The sequence below is a fragment of the Aquila chrysaetos genome, chromosome 4, assembly GCF_900496995.4.
Source record: "Aquila chrysaetos chrysaetos chromosome 4, bAquChr1.4, whole genome shotgun sequence".
Lineage (NCBI taxonomy): Eukaryota > Metazoa > Chordata > Aves > Accipitriformes > Accipitridae > Aquila > Aquila chrysaetos.
In genome coordinates this window covers 32,633,786-32,649,988 of record NC_044007.1, presented here as the reverse complement: position 1 = coordinate 32,649,988, position 16,203 = coordinate 32,633,786, and positions in this window count along the sequence as shown.

Genomic DNA, 16,203 nt, shown 5'->3' with positions numbered 1-16,203 from the left:
GGAGGGATGAAATTGCACATACTGTGGGTTTTTGTAACAAACATTTCCTTCCTTCTTGATGTATACAATTATTATTTGTGGATCACACTCAGAAGTCCAAGTTCAATTTCTAGTCAGGTATGAGACCAGCATATGTCAAAGGGAGTGCTACTCATTTCAAGGATGAATAAAAAAAAAAATCTAATTAGGCCCTCAGGTAATAAAATAGCTTACTGCAGGGACATCTTATTATAAAGACCCTATAATCTCCTCCAAAACTTTCTGAAGCAACAGGCAGGGCCTCAGCTTCAAGCAAAGATCCTTCCAGGTGAAATGGTCCCATGGACAGACTATCTTCTGGGCAAGTGTTTCTGACCCAAGGGGAAACACGGGAAAATGCCTTATCTTGCAACTAAGTTCTGGTCTTAAAAGCTTTGTTATGGAAGTCCATGGGCAAAAGGACTAGCAGCACACTGTCTGACCTTGCTTTTTCAGCAACCAAGCTCTCCATCCTCATAGCACAGGTATCCTGAAATTGTAAATGGTTGTCGTTAAGAGGGTTATGCTTCCATCATTAGTTTTCAAAGCTGTCAGTGAAGCTTCATCTAGGAAACCACATGGGCTTGATTTCTGCATGACTGAGGTTAGATGTCCCTCTGCCACCTCCCTCTTCTCCTCTGCAAGGAAGGCAGAATACATCTCTGCATAGAGGAGGCAACAAGAGTAATAAAGACCTCCTCCATGTGTGAAAGAAATACAAGGGAGCACTTCATGGTTAGCTAGAGATCACAGATGAGCTTTTCCCACTGCTGGTTTTTACTTTACAAAGGGCAATCAGACACTTGCTATCCTGATACAGGTGCATCTAGAACATCTACTTTAGGCTCCCAGAATCCTTGCAAATGCTACCAAAGTTTTCAAAACTGTCTTGCAATGAAAGTTAAAATAAACTTGCTGGTGATTTGTTAGGATGTGTATGAGCCATTTTATGCATAATAGCATTATGCTAAATGTCCTGCAGTTAAGGAATCCTTCCTGTACTGAGTGAGCTGCTGCATACATTTCTCTAATGTCCGTTCCTGCTTAAATTTATGGTGCCTCCTCATTGTCCTTTATTAAATGCTTCCATTAACTTTTCTGTTACATTTTTCCACAGCTTACAGCTCTATAAAATTGAGTTACTAGCTATGCAAATTCATACCATTTGCATTTGTAGAAGTCCTGCTTCAAATAAATGTGTTATCTCTCTACATATTTGGTATATTTAGATGCAAACCTCTGCCTAGTTTTTCAAGATGCACTGACTTTTCATATTTCTCTAGGTCTGGATAAAATAAGACTCTGCACCCTCCTATGATAATATGGAAGCACGGTACAGGGTCAGAAGCAGATCTGACCAGTACCCAGCAGTGAGAATGATTCTTTGAGTCATTAGTCCTGCTAAGTCAAGAACTTCCAAAGTTGCTTCTATTTTCTGTTTGTGGACTAGATCCTTAAAAATATTGAATTACAATTATTTGAGAATCTATTTTAAAAGATCTTGCATGCTTACCCTTAGCACAGATTCAAATTTCTGAATTTTCTGTAGTGTCAGGTGCCCAGAATATCACCACACGCAAGGATTTAAGACCTTCTTTTGTCCTTAGTGTTTCCTATTGAACAGTTTAGGCAACTTCCACCCCAGCCTATTATTCTCTGTAGATCACATTTCCAAGTCCTTTTTGCTCTATGTACACAGATTGGAGGCCTCACTTAGGGCCGTAAAAAGTCCCTCTAGGGCTCAAGGTATCAATAAATGGGTAGTTCACAATCAAGCCAAATAAACACACTTCTTCCTTTTGTACTCTGTTGTAGAGCACACTCATGATCCCTTCCTCTTTATTGACCATTGCCCAATTAATGTTACTGTAACCATGGAGAAAATATTTTAATTTCACCTTTCTCTTTGTTAATATTTTCCCCTCTTTTTGGTGTTCCTGCCACTCAAATATCTACAGAGAGTTCTGCTAAATTGATCAAGCTACTGTTATCTCTTCACTGGTCTATTTATTAAGAGTTATTTCCGATTTTTTCGGAAGTCGTATCCTTCATTTCTTTTGTGTTGCAACATCATACATCCTCTCATACCTTTAATATCCTAGCCCTCCACATTCACTTATAGGTCTTACCTTTTCAGTGTACTTTGTCTCATCTTTTGACTTCCTTTTGTCATTCTGGTAGAAAATCACACACTTGGCTTATCATTTGGTTAAGATAAAATAATTGCTTCTATCTCTATACCCCAGATATCAAATCTCCATGCTGTTTTATGAAGATTGCTTCTCCTGACAGCATAACACCAACTGTAGTGCCATGCCTGTATTTCTGGAGTGCAGCATCCCTGGACTAATCACGCTAGAGTGTTCACTCCAGGGACATTCCTATTGACTGGAACATTTTAAATACAGACAGCATCCCACTAAGATGTTTTTATCCTCTGTGTTAAACAAGAAATGTTTAACATATAGCCATGTTCTACAGCCATGCCTGAAAAAATGTTTTAAAGTCTTTGGAAACCCCCCCCCCCTTCCTGAGAAAGATGATCAATATTAGCCTAGTTTACAGATTGTAAAGAGGAATTTCCCAAGGCCCCTCAACAAATTACCAATTCTGAATTGCTCTCACTGAAAAAAAGAAAACCATAAAAAAACCCAGCAAATCTGTGGTATACCTTAAGAATGATCCAGGTCACTATGTGAGTGACTGCAATACTTCATAACTTTATGAAGTATTTAATTTATATTTATTTTTAATCTCCTTCGGTGCTCTTCAGGAAGAAGAGAACCTTGCCCAGTATTACAAAGAAAATTAATGAATCCTGAATCTACCATATAGCCACCAAAAAACAGTCTGAAGAGTTGTTTGTTTTGGTGTTACTTTTTTGGGAATAAATAGGACCAAAGAATCAAAGAGGTTAGTGCAACCATGTCGCTTCACGTCAGCCAGTGAAACAACACTGAAGGCTTTGAATACAGAGATCTAGGACCATTCTGCTACCATGGAAAAAATGTAGAAAATTCACAAAAAAAAGGTTAGAAGCAAGGAAAAACCTTCAGCATTTCAAGATTGGAATTGTGTAGTTATGCAGACAAAAATTAATCAAAAGCTACAAAGAGCCTTTTTTCCAGAGACAATTTCTGTTAAAGTCCTTAACTTGTCAAAAAATCTTTGCAAAGGGAAGAAAGAGCTACTTCTACTCTTAAATTCTGTTCTGTGAGTGATATCCACTTATACCATCCTTTGATGGTATAAGAAAAACACAAAGGGGAACGAATACTGGATATGATAAATAAAGACGTGAAAATACATCCTTGAGACTGACATCCTCAGGATTCGGGTGTTTATTCATGTTGGTCAGTGAGTAGAATAGTCAGATCCATGCCTTATTTTATTCCACATCTAAATCTAACTTCCATACCAGCAGTTTTGGTATATTGATCTCTCAATTGATCATACCCATGCTCAACACATTCTCTGGGACTCACAGGCCTTTAGTTCTGTGCTATTTCACCTATATCTTTTTTGTATCTTTCCAAACAATGGCTCTTGCTGTAAGTAAATAGAATATTTTCCACACCTTGATTACTTTCCTGTGTTCAAATTCAAGACTTATCGATACCTGGTAGAATCTGATGTGTGTCAGAGAGCAATAGTCACGACTTTACTTTGTTTATCAGAAGTATCCTGAGATCCTTGGATTAGAGATGCAATAGAAATAAAAATGCAATTACTGTAGAAAACATTTTCACACAATAGATACTCTCTCCTTTTGGCTTACTTTCACAGTAACTTCATGTTCATAGTTTCTAAATTCTAAAAACTATACCACCAGACTATATAATGAATACTTTTGAATGGATGGACCAATGTTGCACCGGCACTGTGTGCTTTGAGACAAAACATAAGGGAGAAAAAAAGAAAGAAATCAAATGAAAGCCTGAAGGCAAGATTAGCTCTCCTGATAAAACTTCCATTGATTTTAATGGTAAAGGGGTTTGTCCTAAGTTTGAAGTGGGTTAAAGGGAAATCACAAAGGGAGGGATACAGAGAGCATTGGGGAATGGCCTATGACTCTCTTAGGTATTGGAGTGTCCTAAAACTAGTGTATTTCTGTCTGGTACACTTTCTATCTGCCCAGGATGTGATCTTGTTCAATCTGTGAAGACATTTCTTGCTAATTCTTGTTTATCACAGTTTGAGGTGTCTTATGCTCCAGAATTCTAAAGATCTAATTTTGCCACTTGAGTCAGCTTTGTTAACAGGAGGCTGGTTATACTAAGATAGTATCCTGGACCTCTGTTACTGTAAGATTTTTTTTTTTCTTTGAAGGCCTTTGCTGATGGAGGCTGGGAATTATGGATACAATTTTTCCCAAGAGCCTTTTTTGAACAAAGGCTCCAATGATGAAGCTGTGGAATTAGTGTGGCTCTGAATAGGAAAGACCTTTTACCTGCTTCTAACAAAACTACTTAAGGTAAAAGCAAATTTGTGGAAGTAAACATTTTGTGGCATGCTCACACTGAATTGTGTCACGTATGAGAGGTTTGGCTTGCTTGAAAAATTCACCATCAAAGGTATTAGAAAAAATGATTTAACAGGAATTTATAAAAGCGTGACTTCACAACGTTTGATGGCAGTGTTCACTCTATTACTTATGAAGTGTACAAAGGAAAATCAAGTTAGAATCAAACTAGAATGATTCATACAGAGACTGAAAACACCAAAGTGTGAGGGTTAAACATACAAAGAAAGATTGAGTTAGATTTGATTTATCATGATTTGTACAAGTATCAGGGATGCAGAAAGGTAGGAAAGACCCTCCCGTTGAGTCACAAGGTTCAGAGAACACCTCCTTGTTTTCTAAACCCCTGTTGGAGCTTAGGTGTGGCTAGATCTACTCCTAGTCCCAGACTTGGTCAATGGTTTATTTCTAAGGGATTATGTGTGTAGCAGCAGTCTGAGGTTCATTTACAGTTTGAGGTAAATGACAAGATTTAGTAACACTTAATCACTGATTAATTTAACATTTACAAACTGATTCAATATGTCTAGGTTAATTCATACATGCATGCACACAGATACAAAGAGATATATATATAAACAGAGGTATACCTGTTAAAAAATTCCCCTTGAGTTCAGTGAAATATTGACATCGAATGTCTCAGCATTTCTCAACGGGCGAAGGGTTGAGCCTCAAGGAGTGAAGGGTATCAGCCCAGGTCCCATCGTCAGCTTTTGGTGATGGGCCTCCAATTTTCGCAAACTAGAGAATTTGCAAGCTTTGAGAGGCATCCCACTCAGCAGGAGATGCTGGTCGCAGGCCACTGCGGTCCAGGAGAGCTCAAAGGGCATCACTTGGGAGCGCTGTTTATAGGTTCGCAAGATGGTTGACTTTGGTCATTATGATCTCATTCTGGCCATAATTATTGTCAGGTAACCACAATCTTGAGTCATCATCTAAGCAGCAGGAGTCTCGGGTACAGATCCATGTGACAGGAGCTCCAGGTGCAGTTAGGGGGTGCCTAATTGTCCTGACTCACTGTACCATAGCCAGTATAAGAAAGTATCGAGCTGTCCCAACTCATTGTGCAAAACCACAATGTTGGCTGGTCCTGACATCACAATGTGGCCTGGGAGGGGCTGCACCACCGCACATTGGAAATTTAGATCCTGCAAATGGGATTGCAAAAGCCCAGTACCAGCCCCTGTGTGGTGAATTTCAGGGTCAGAAATCTGCAGCTCCTTGCACATGTAAAACTGAGTGGAGACTTGGATCTGCTTGTATCCCCCATGCGGCTTTCACCTCGCTTACTTGAACTGCAGCAGACAACAGGGAGGCTAGGAAGACAAGTGGGTTACATTGCGCCATGGCCAGGAAAAGGTTCTTGTCTGAAATGTTTGAAATAATGTAAAACAGACACATCCATGCATCTGCAATTACTTTTAAAAGTGTTTCTGAAATATTAACTCTTATTTAAATTAGGATTAAACGTTACCTTTAACAATACAGACAATAAATACTTGCAGAACTGTATTTCCTGAAAAGTTATAGACACTGTCTTTCTTCACAACTTTGCCACTGTATTTCTTCTAAAGAAATATCTTTAGAATTCTGATTGAAAGCACAAGAAAATCTGGCATATCTATTCTAATGATTAAGAGTTCTACGAGAATAACTGGATTTTGCAAAACCAAAGTATATAAGGGGTACCTGCTGCCTCACACCTTTTGACTTTCCTTTTTCAGGTCAAGTGATAAGTTATGTGGTCAGCTGTGTCTTCCTTTTGTCTTTAGATCTTTTATTTTCCCGGCATCATCTGTCTTTCTGTTTCTTTACCTGGGGTTGGACACATTCAGTACTGTGGAACTCTTATCAAGTGTCTGGGAAATAGATGCCTTAATGGATCACTGCCTAGCTGTATATAGCATGACAAAAGCAGGATCTCATATTGGATGGATATCAACTTAAAATGGCTCAGAACATCAGTCACCAAACAGAGTTTAAAGCAGCAAAATTCAGTCTTCCCTAGGCAGAGGATAAACAGAATTGAAAACAGACTTCTAGAACCTTCTCCAAAATTAAATCAAAAAAGGAGGAAAAGAAAAATTGATGTAATCCTGGACTCTAAGCACACACATGCTTTGACTATAAATCTCTTAATTATCACTATGAAACAATCATAGATGCTAGTCATTTCATCTGAGCTCCTTTCCCTTGAAGTGTACTTCATAAAATATTTTTATGCTATTCCCTGTTCAGCAGACCCATCTTGTCTCTGACTTGCAGTATGCTCACTTGTTCTTAAGCACTCATGGGTAAGCAGTCTCTTTTTCCAAACTTGTTTCCTTCCCTAGGATTCAGTTCAGTTCTGAAGTTCAGATTTCTGGCAGTGTACGAGTAATTAAAATTCCCCTTGATCAGTGTATTCTAACTTTTTTACAAGCCTCTTTTATCTGTACAAATATGGCTTCAAATGTGTTTTCTCTCCTTAGAGGCCAGTAACAGATCCTAGTAAACATTTTTTTTAGTGCGGTCATATCCTTTGTCCCAGTTACCCAGCTGCTACAGATCTTCCCTTTTCTTTTCTTCTTTTCTTTTCTTTTCTTTTCTTTTCTTTTCTTTTCTTTTCTTTTCTTTTCTTTTCTTTTCTTTTCTTTTCTTTTCTTTTCTTTTCTTTTCTTTTCTTGTTTCTTTTCTTCTCTTCCTTTCCTTTCCTTTCCTTTTCTTTTCTTGTTTCTTTTCTTCTCTTCTTTTCTCTTCCTTTCCTTTCCTTTCCTTTCCTTTCCTTTCCTTTCCTTTCCTTTCCTTTCCTTTCCTTTCCTTTCCTTTCCTTTCCTTTCCTTTCCTTTCCTTTCCTTTCCTTTCCTTTCCTTTCCTTTCCTTTCCTTTCCTTTCCTTTCCTTTCCTTTCCTTTCCTTTCCTTTCCTTTCCTTTCCTTTCCTTTCCTTTCCTTTCTCCTTTTCTCTTCTTTTCCTTTCTTCTTTTTTTCCCTGGAAAGGCTATATTTTGATATAACCCGAGCCCAGTGACCACATTTTTCAGACCAGTCCTGGTTTGCCTTAAGGATCCCTGAATTGTTTCAGATTAAGGACCAGCTCCCCTCCTGCCATTGCCTTGTCTATGGGAATGATCTTCCCAAGCATTTTAGTGATTCAGTTATGCCTAGATAAGGGTTTCGCCCTGCTTTGTATCCAAATCCCCCAAACATCACACAGACCTACCCAACATCTGCTGCAACTGTCTGTATTTGAGAATAAATTTTATGCTCTGTGAGACATCTCAGTCCAGAACAAGGGCGAAGCAATTATTAAGGCAATGTGGAGAAAAGTGAGAAAAGGAACTGAGAAAAAGAAGGAAAAAAGAGAAAGGAAACCTAGTACGCAACTTTTTCTCAGCCAGTTTTGTCTGAATCACCTTTGGTTGTTCCTCTGACCAAAGCACAAACATTCACTCCTTTGGGTTTTACTCACTAGCAAATGATCTGGACTGCATCTGTCACAGACACATTCACCCAGCCACTCCTCCACAGGACATATTTTAAGGAATAAATAAGTCATCACCTCTAGCTTCTTTGTAATAGGGTCACATGCAGTATTCTGAAAACACGTGAAACTTTTTTGGATGCCTCTTACAGGTAGTAACCAATTGAAAGTGAAAAATGGTATTTGGTAAAAAGATGCTGTTCACACCTACTCTCCTAATTTTTGTCACATTTTCCTTCAAATACTAAATGTTAATTCAAACAGGCCTGAATTAAGAGAAAACACATTAGTTATCAACAGCATAATTAGCACTCTGCATATACATATACATATACATATGTTAAAGCCTTCCATGTCAGAATTTCAGTTGCTGTACCAGAAGAAAACCATATTGTTTTCTGATTAAAACAAAAAGCTCAAAAAAAAAAAAAAAAAAAGCAAGTCTACCAAAACCAGCTTAACATCCCCAAAAGCCAGATAAGTATTGTAAGTATGACCACTTTGTAAATGACGAGTTAGCTATGGCAAGCTAACAAACAAAATACTATTTCTCTGGTTTTGATAACAATGATTCTGAAGAAAACCACAGAGACATTAAAGTCTCCCAAATTCACATAGCTTGAGTTGTATGTCATTAAGAGGTTCATCACTCCAACTGATCTTTAGAACATCTAGCACTATTTTTTGCAGGTGATTTCATAACACGATGTTATATTCTGTGAAGGTATTCCATGAAGTTATTCACAGAAGGGAATAAGCATTCAGCAATTTTCAAGTGCTGTAAGAATAATAGATTAGAGGAAACAATATCTTCTTGTTCATCTCCATAGTAATACAAAAAAATGTAGCTTTCACTCTCCACCTTGAGAGAGTCCAGCAGATTCCAAAGTCCAACACATCTCATTCATTTCCATCTCTTATTCAGTTTGTCTTGCCTAAAATTGTAAATTTTCTCTTCCCCTCTTTCTGCCTTATTCCATTTACAGCTGGGCAGGCATAGCCTTCACTGTGATGCACAGAGCACTCTCCAGAAACGTGGAGGATGTAATGTGAACCTGCTCAGGCTAAGGAGGGACAGGAAAATGTAGGGAAAGAGGAAAACAGCAGCACCATGACAAGAGTCCTTAAAGGAAAGTTATGGGGTGCTACCTTTGAAAGAGGGTACTGGACTTACGACCTGCAGTAGAAGGAAGAGCCTGCTAAAGTCTCAAACCCCGGAGAAGGACAAGATACTGTTTACAAGCTTAGCAGAGGAGCTGCCTACCTTGTCAGCAGTCTACCCTAGGTGGCTCCCAGACAAACATGCTACTTCTCTGGATCCTAGGGAGCACAGGTCTATGGGGATTTATACCTGGGATGGGCATTGAAAACACCAACAAATACTGAAACACTGCAGGCTGTGGTGATCACATCATGATGTTAAACATCTCCTATCTTTTCCTTTAGGCACTGATTTACAAGGTTTTATGTACTCCAACTCGCTCTTATTTGCTTCTCTGGAGACATAACATCTGCAGCAATTGTTTTGTGAGCCAAGTGCCAGAGGTGCTGAAGAAGGGTGCCTTGACTGCACTCAGCGTAGTGAGGAACCTACTAAATTCCTCTAGATCCACAAAGCAGACATTTTCCCACGTAGTTTTTCCTCATGCCCTAGTCCATAGGTATTTTCAGAAGAGAGTACCAAAGGAAACATGGCTGTAGCCACATGCTGGCTTCTCTAGTAGCTCTTTCTTTAGAGTGCGCTCATGGGATGCAGAAATACTGGTTTCCTCTCCCATCCTGTGCCTATTTCTGTTGTTTGGCTTCATACCTGGGGAATGGGGTTTGCTGTCCATTGAGCCAAAAAGAAAGCAAGAGCCCATAGTGCAGAGGTTGGAAAGCCACCTGGGAGGATCTGGAGGACACCTTACTGTGATGTTGCTTTAACCACTATGCTATTGAATCCCATTCTCTTCCCAGCCTATTGCACATGAAAAGTTTGGTCTGTCTGTGAAGCAGAAGTGACAGCTAACCATGCAACTGAGAACTGACCATGATCTCGCCTTCCAGGCTTTTTCCCATTTCTGGTGTAAAACCCTTAAATACCTCACAGAGGGGCACTGAGTAGAGAGATAGAAAGGCTTCATCAACTGCAGTCTGAGAAATGACCAGCTGTTGCTTCTGCACAACACTGGAGCAATCTGGAATCTGCTGCATCCATTTGTCCTTGGCTAGCCAACTGACCGCGTACTCAGGCATAACAGAAAAAATTTCTCCTAAGGTGAGAATGAAAGAATTAAATGCTTTTCATTCCAATTTACTTTGTAGCAAAACAATTGAAAAATAACTGTTTGAGTGAATGTTTTTAGTTCATTCTATGAAAAACAATTCTATTGTCCAAGGAGCATTTCCCATACCATCACAAATCACCATTTAACAGATAGAAAAAAGCTGATGCAAGAATGACTCTAATCTCAGTTACATTTTCTCTGATAATTATGTTTGCCACACCATTCTTCCTATTTTCTGAGCATTTCTTCCCACATTGTAGAGATCAGACCCCATTTTTCCAGTCAAATCCACATTAGTACACGTATTTCAGAAATTCATATTGGGACAACTTGCCAAAATCTTAGAGCTTATATGACAATCACCCAAGAACAAACTGAAGCATTATTCCCAAAGCAGAAGGTAACACCCCTGACTCTGGACTGGTCTTCCACATTGCAAAGGGGAAAAGAAAGTCACTATGTTTCTCTTAAAAATCACCTCTAGAGCAGAAGATTGTCTTTGATTGTGCATCCCTTTGCAGCTCCAGTGCAGGTGTATGCATCTTAAAATTCTAGAAGAATCCTGAATACACTAAAGAAATATTTAAATAGGAAATAAACAAAACAGATCCACCCATAACTGGGGTGTGGTACACATTGATTATTTTGGGTTGCTGAATTTCTTTTGGGGATCTCTTGGAACCACAAATTCAATTCCAGGAACCCTTTGTGGGCTATTTTTAGCTTAGACTTGAAGGACAATGTTGGCATAAAGTTTGCCCTTGGCCCTTCCACTCCCAAAGTGTTTTACGGAAAGGGAGGATTAGCCAAATAAACCTTGTCAAATATTCACTGATGCTCAGCAGCATGCTGCAGTCTTTGCAATTCCCCTGCATCCCTTCTAACAAGGCACAATTTTTGTACTCAACAGAGCGCTGTGCTATTCTATCTTAGGACAGGTTGATTAATTTTGCTGAATTGACTCCATAGCCCATGGAAGGCAAACAACAATAAGAAAAGAATGAAAAAAAATATTTTCAATAGAGCTGAATGCAGATGGTACATTATCTTGTCTAACATCTTTATCATATGGACCATTATCCCATTATCCAGGTGTGTCCTATAGAAGTGCACAGTGGGTGTTAATATCGTCTTCTCATGGATGTCTCCTATTAACTAAGCCTGTTCTGCAAGATCCAAACCTTGGAGTAAATCTGGACTCAATAATTGTGAAGTATAAAATCCGGAAGTGTTAAGTGTACTGCATCTGATGCAAAGCATTTTAACTGTGTACAAATGTACTCATTTTAAACACATTTGAGGTGATCGTATTCATTGGACACACTTCTACTCAAAACCAAAATGTATTTCTGGCCAGATCTTAATGTAGATCGCTTACTGTTGAAATCACTGCTCCATTGAGCAGCCTGCTAAAGATGGCTTCATTTGGGAATTAACATGCCTTAAGAGTTGCAGGGTAGTTCAGACATTGATGTCTACACTTTATAGAGTCCTTATTGAGCCTACTCCTAAGGTGGCAGTAATCAACACAGGCTAAAATAAGTCATGATAAGCTTTGATGGCAAATTTGAAGTTCTATCATCAGGATAGTTTGTTTATTAAAACAGAGCAGCCAAGCAAACTTCTGACACATGACGAGGAGGTATTTCAGTTCCCTAAACCTGTATTGCTTTATTCAATAATCTGCTGATGCTGTTAGACTTAGTTGTCCTTGCAAGCACAAGCCAGCTCCCACATGCTCTTTGCCTTTCTTCACACTCAATTTCTATCACTCTTCTCCCTCACAGAGAAACAACATAAGATCTGCAAAGAGGTTACATAATGGATAAAAGTATTTGTTAACAAATAGCAACTGCTAAGAACAGAATGGCAAAATGAAAAGGAGAAACTTTTGAGGCTGAAGAGGAAGCAATCACAGAGAAAACAAAGCTAAACCTAATGAGACTATTGTAATACTTCCATGGAAATACACTGCCATAATAACAATTTTTAAATGGATCTCTTTGAAATCTCATTTCTGTTCTAGTTCGCATTGAGAATTCATTCCTTCAACCCTAACACATTTATAAAATGAAAGGCTATCCAATACTGTGGTAATGGGTATCCTTCATGCCAGTCCTCCAGGACGGATGGATACCATAGACCCTGAAATGAATGGTTATTAGACATTTCCTCAGATATCTTCATTTATCATGAGAGTTATTCATGAAATATGAATAATTATAGAATAACAGCTATAGTTCTGCTGGTGAAAAGGGGATTCATGTTCCAGAAAAGAAAACATGTACGGGAAAGAAGAGACAGAAGAGGACAAAGGTTTCGTCAAGATTTTGGTCACAAGCCCAAAATCGTTCAAGTGGGATAAAAAAAAATATTTACAAAGAGTTTATTGTTTGTGTAGACATGTTCTGTGGTCAGTTTAGATCTGTATTTTTCTCATAATAGCTAAGGAATATTGCTTTTAGAAGGTTTGCAAATTGCTTTGTCATACATCCTTAAGGAGTAAAAGTGGACTCAAAGTAAAGCTCTGTCAGCCAGAATACCCACCAGAGTAGAGCTCTAGGCATGGGCCTGTTTAAGACCCTAGGAAATACAGGGATGTCAATACAGGTTATATGATGGCACAGAGCTCACTCAGAGCTTCTCAGGGGCAAAACCATATGTTGCCATCTCAAGGGTGAGGGCAAAATAATTTTTATCTGCAATACCAAAAAAGAAAGTCTGTAGGAGTGGCATAACTGGGCCCCAGGTACAATCCCTGAGAAGGGTCAGAAAAGTTTCACAAGAAACTTTTGACAGAGGACTAGCCTGAGAGGGCTCAGACAGCTGTTGTGGGGCTACAGAAACTCCAAGGAGTTTTGAGATAGGTGGGAGGTACAAAGGGAAGGAGGTGTCTCCATAATTTTTCATGTGCCTCCTGCCCTCAGGATCCAACCTGATTTCCCAGGGAGTTCAGGGGCCTCCTCAGGAGGATTTCAGCCTGGCTGGTGGCTGCAGTGATGGGGAAGGTTGGCCCAGAGGCATCTGGTGGTGAGGCAGAGGCAGTGGTGCTGGGCTGGGATGTGAAGACACTCAGAGCACAGACTTCACCCCAAATGCTGCTGCCTGCAAAGGAGCATAGTAGAGGAGCAAGGGCAGCCACTGCATTCATTGGCAAACCAGGGACAGCCAGTGCCAAACAGGGAAGGTAGAGGCAGTGAGATGCATCCTCTAACTTGGATCTGCTGAGCCTGGCATGCTTATGTTTCATTGCTGACATGTGCTCCAAAAAAATATAGGAACTAGTGTTAAGAAACCTAAAGACCCCCAAACTGATTTTCCTACTGCTTTTTTTTCTTAGTGTCCTACAGAGAAATCCAGCTCTTGGAAGGCTTTTTGGTTGGACTGAGAAATGCTAGTTCTCCAAAGAGATGCTAGGTGATGCTGGAGCCTTACAGGGAGCACCCATGGAAACAGCCAAAGCCAGAAATGTCGACAGGGCTTGTCTCAGGCTACCCCAGCCTTAAAACATTGGTGCCTGCTGCCTGGGGAGCATCAAGCAGGGGAACTCTACCACGATGCTCACCAAGTGCTAGCTGAAAGGAAAAGTACACCCCCTACTTTAATTTCAGAAATGTAAAGTAAAGAATAAACTATAAGAAAAGCAAATGTCATAACTCACATCTTTATAAAAGGTTGCCTTCCTGACTTTTCCACTCTTTTTAGTGGACAGCCTCAAAATAACAAGATTTTGCTAACACTGATATATGTATACTTCTGGCCTTCCAAATGGCTGAATAACTAAAACTGCATGTACACACGTTTTGTTCAGCACAGGGTGTTTTAAAAGCACTCCACAGATCGTCTATAAGACATGGTGTTCTGCAAAACAAAAGAAAGAAAAAAGACTTCAATGGGGGAAGAACTATTTTCTCAAGGCCAAAAATAAGAGGGAAAACAACTGTTGCAGAAACATCTATGTACATAAATAGAGTTGCTTTGGATTTGTAAAAGCTCTGAAAAAGCACAATTCAAAGCTCACATGATATTGAAGGAGTGTAAGGGTGCCCAGGGTCAGCCCCGATGAATCTAAAATGGTCAGATCAGTGCTGTAACACACTGAATACTAGCAGTTTTCAAGGGGAAGACTATCCTCAATAAATTATTCACATGTCACTTTGTATTGGGTCTGGCTGAGATGGAGTTAATTCTCCCCATAGCAGCCCTCGTAGTGCTGTGCTGGGCATCAGTAGCTAGAAAGGTGTTGATGACACACCAGTGTTTTGGCTACTGCTGAGCAGCGCTGGCACAGCATCAAGGCTGTCTCCCCAACATTTTCTCCCCACCCAATGGCAGGCTGGGGCTGGGCGAGCTCTTGGGAGGGGACATAGCCAGGACAGCTGACCCAAACTAACCAAACAGATATTCCATACCATATGACGTCAGGTCAGCTATAAAAGCTAAGTAAAAGAAGATGGAAGGGGGGCATTTTCATGTTCCGGAGCAAGCACTACGCGTACTGAAGCCCTGCTTCCCAGGAAGTGGCCAGACATCACCTGCTGATGGGAAGTAGAGAATAACATCATTTGTTTTCCTTTGCTTTTGCGTGCACGCCCTTTGCTTTCACTTTATTAAACTGTCCTTATCTTGACCCACGAGCCTTTTGTTATATTTTCTCCCCCCTGTCCAGCTGAGGAGGGGGAGTGATAGAGCGGCTTTGGTGGGCACCTGGTGCCCAGCCAGGGTCAGCCCACAACACACTTGATGAAACTTTTAGATACTGGTTATTAAGGCTATGCAGTCCGTCAAACAGGAGAAGGCAGGTGGCATCTGATTCAAGGATGTCAGCTCTGAGAGAACAGGATCTATGTTGAGGAAAGACAGTCAAGTTCTACTCGAGAGCTTATAACTGCACGATCCTGTGATGGCATTGCAGCTGTAGCCAGGGACAGATTAGTGGCTTCAGATGGGAAATCAATGGGGAGAAACCTGAAATTCATTGTGCGCACTGCTGTCCTAATGTGCCAAACGTCACTGTCTCCCAGTTGGCTGCCTCAGGGAGAGGCACTTGCGTTTTTCTATAAATTCCCTGTAGATTGCCAATTTGGAAGATCTTAAGTAAAGCAAACCTGAGTTACTTCACTGAAGCAACAATGCAGAATGAAAATTGTCATGAGCTGCAGCACTGTGATAGTGATTTCAATCACAGATTGATAATATAATTTGAGAGTACAGAACTGTTAAAACAACGTTTGCTTGAAATTGTAATCTACACACCAGAGCCTGGTGACAGATTATGGAGACCAAGCATCAGAAGAAATTATTTTCAAACTCCCTCTTTTCTGCATCTTTGTCATTGTAATTAGTATCAGGGTACAGACCAAGCTAGGGGGAACAAATTCATATTAGGGAATGGACGTAAATGTAGCAACCACCCTAGAGTCCTCATAGTCTAGACAAGCTAGAAATGGAAGTAGAATCACATCTCCCTGATGAACAGAGCAGTTAAATGACTTGCTTAGGGCTATGTGGGAAGCCTGTGGCAGAAGGCAGGACCTCTTGTCTGAGGTGTCCATTCAGTATGCCATCCAGAACACCCTTCCGTATAGCTAATTGTCAGCTGTTTGCTTTTGTATGATTCTACCAAGCCTCAGAAAATGCCCTTTTAGGAAAAAAAGACATCTGCAAAAATGGAGGAGAAAAAAAGGTCTGCAAAAGAAAAAGTGAAGACGTTTCTCAATGGCATAAGGTTTTGCTTCACAGGCCAAGGTGAGTTTACCCAGGAGAGTTTCAGAGGATAAAAAATGTGACTGCAAAGAAAGAAAGAATTAATGCCTGACAAATCACTATGGATGAAAACTGTGAAGCTCATTGATGGTATTTACATTCAGCTGGTGTAATATCCCTGCACTAACCTGTTCAGACCTGTAAAATCCAGGTCTGTTTTCACAAA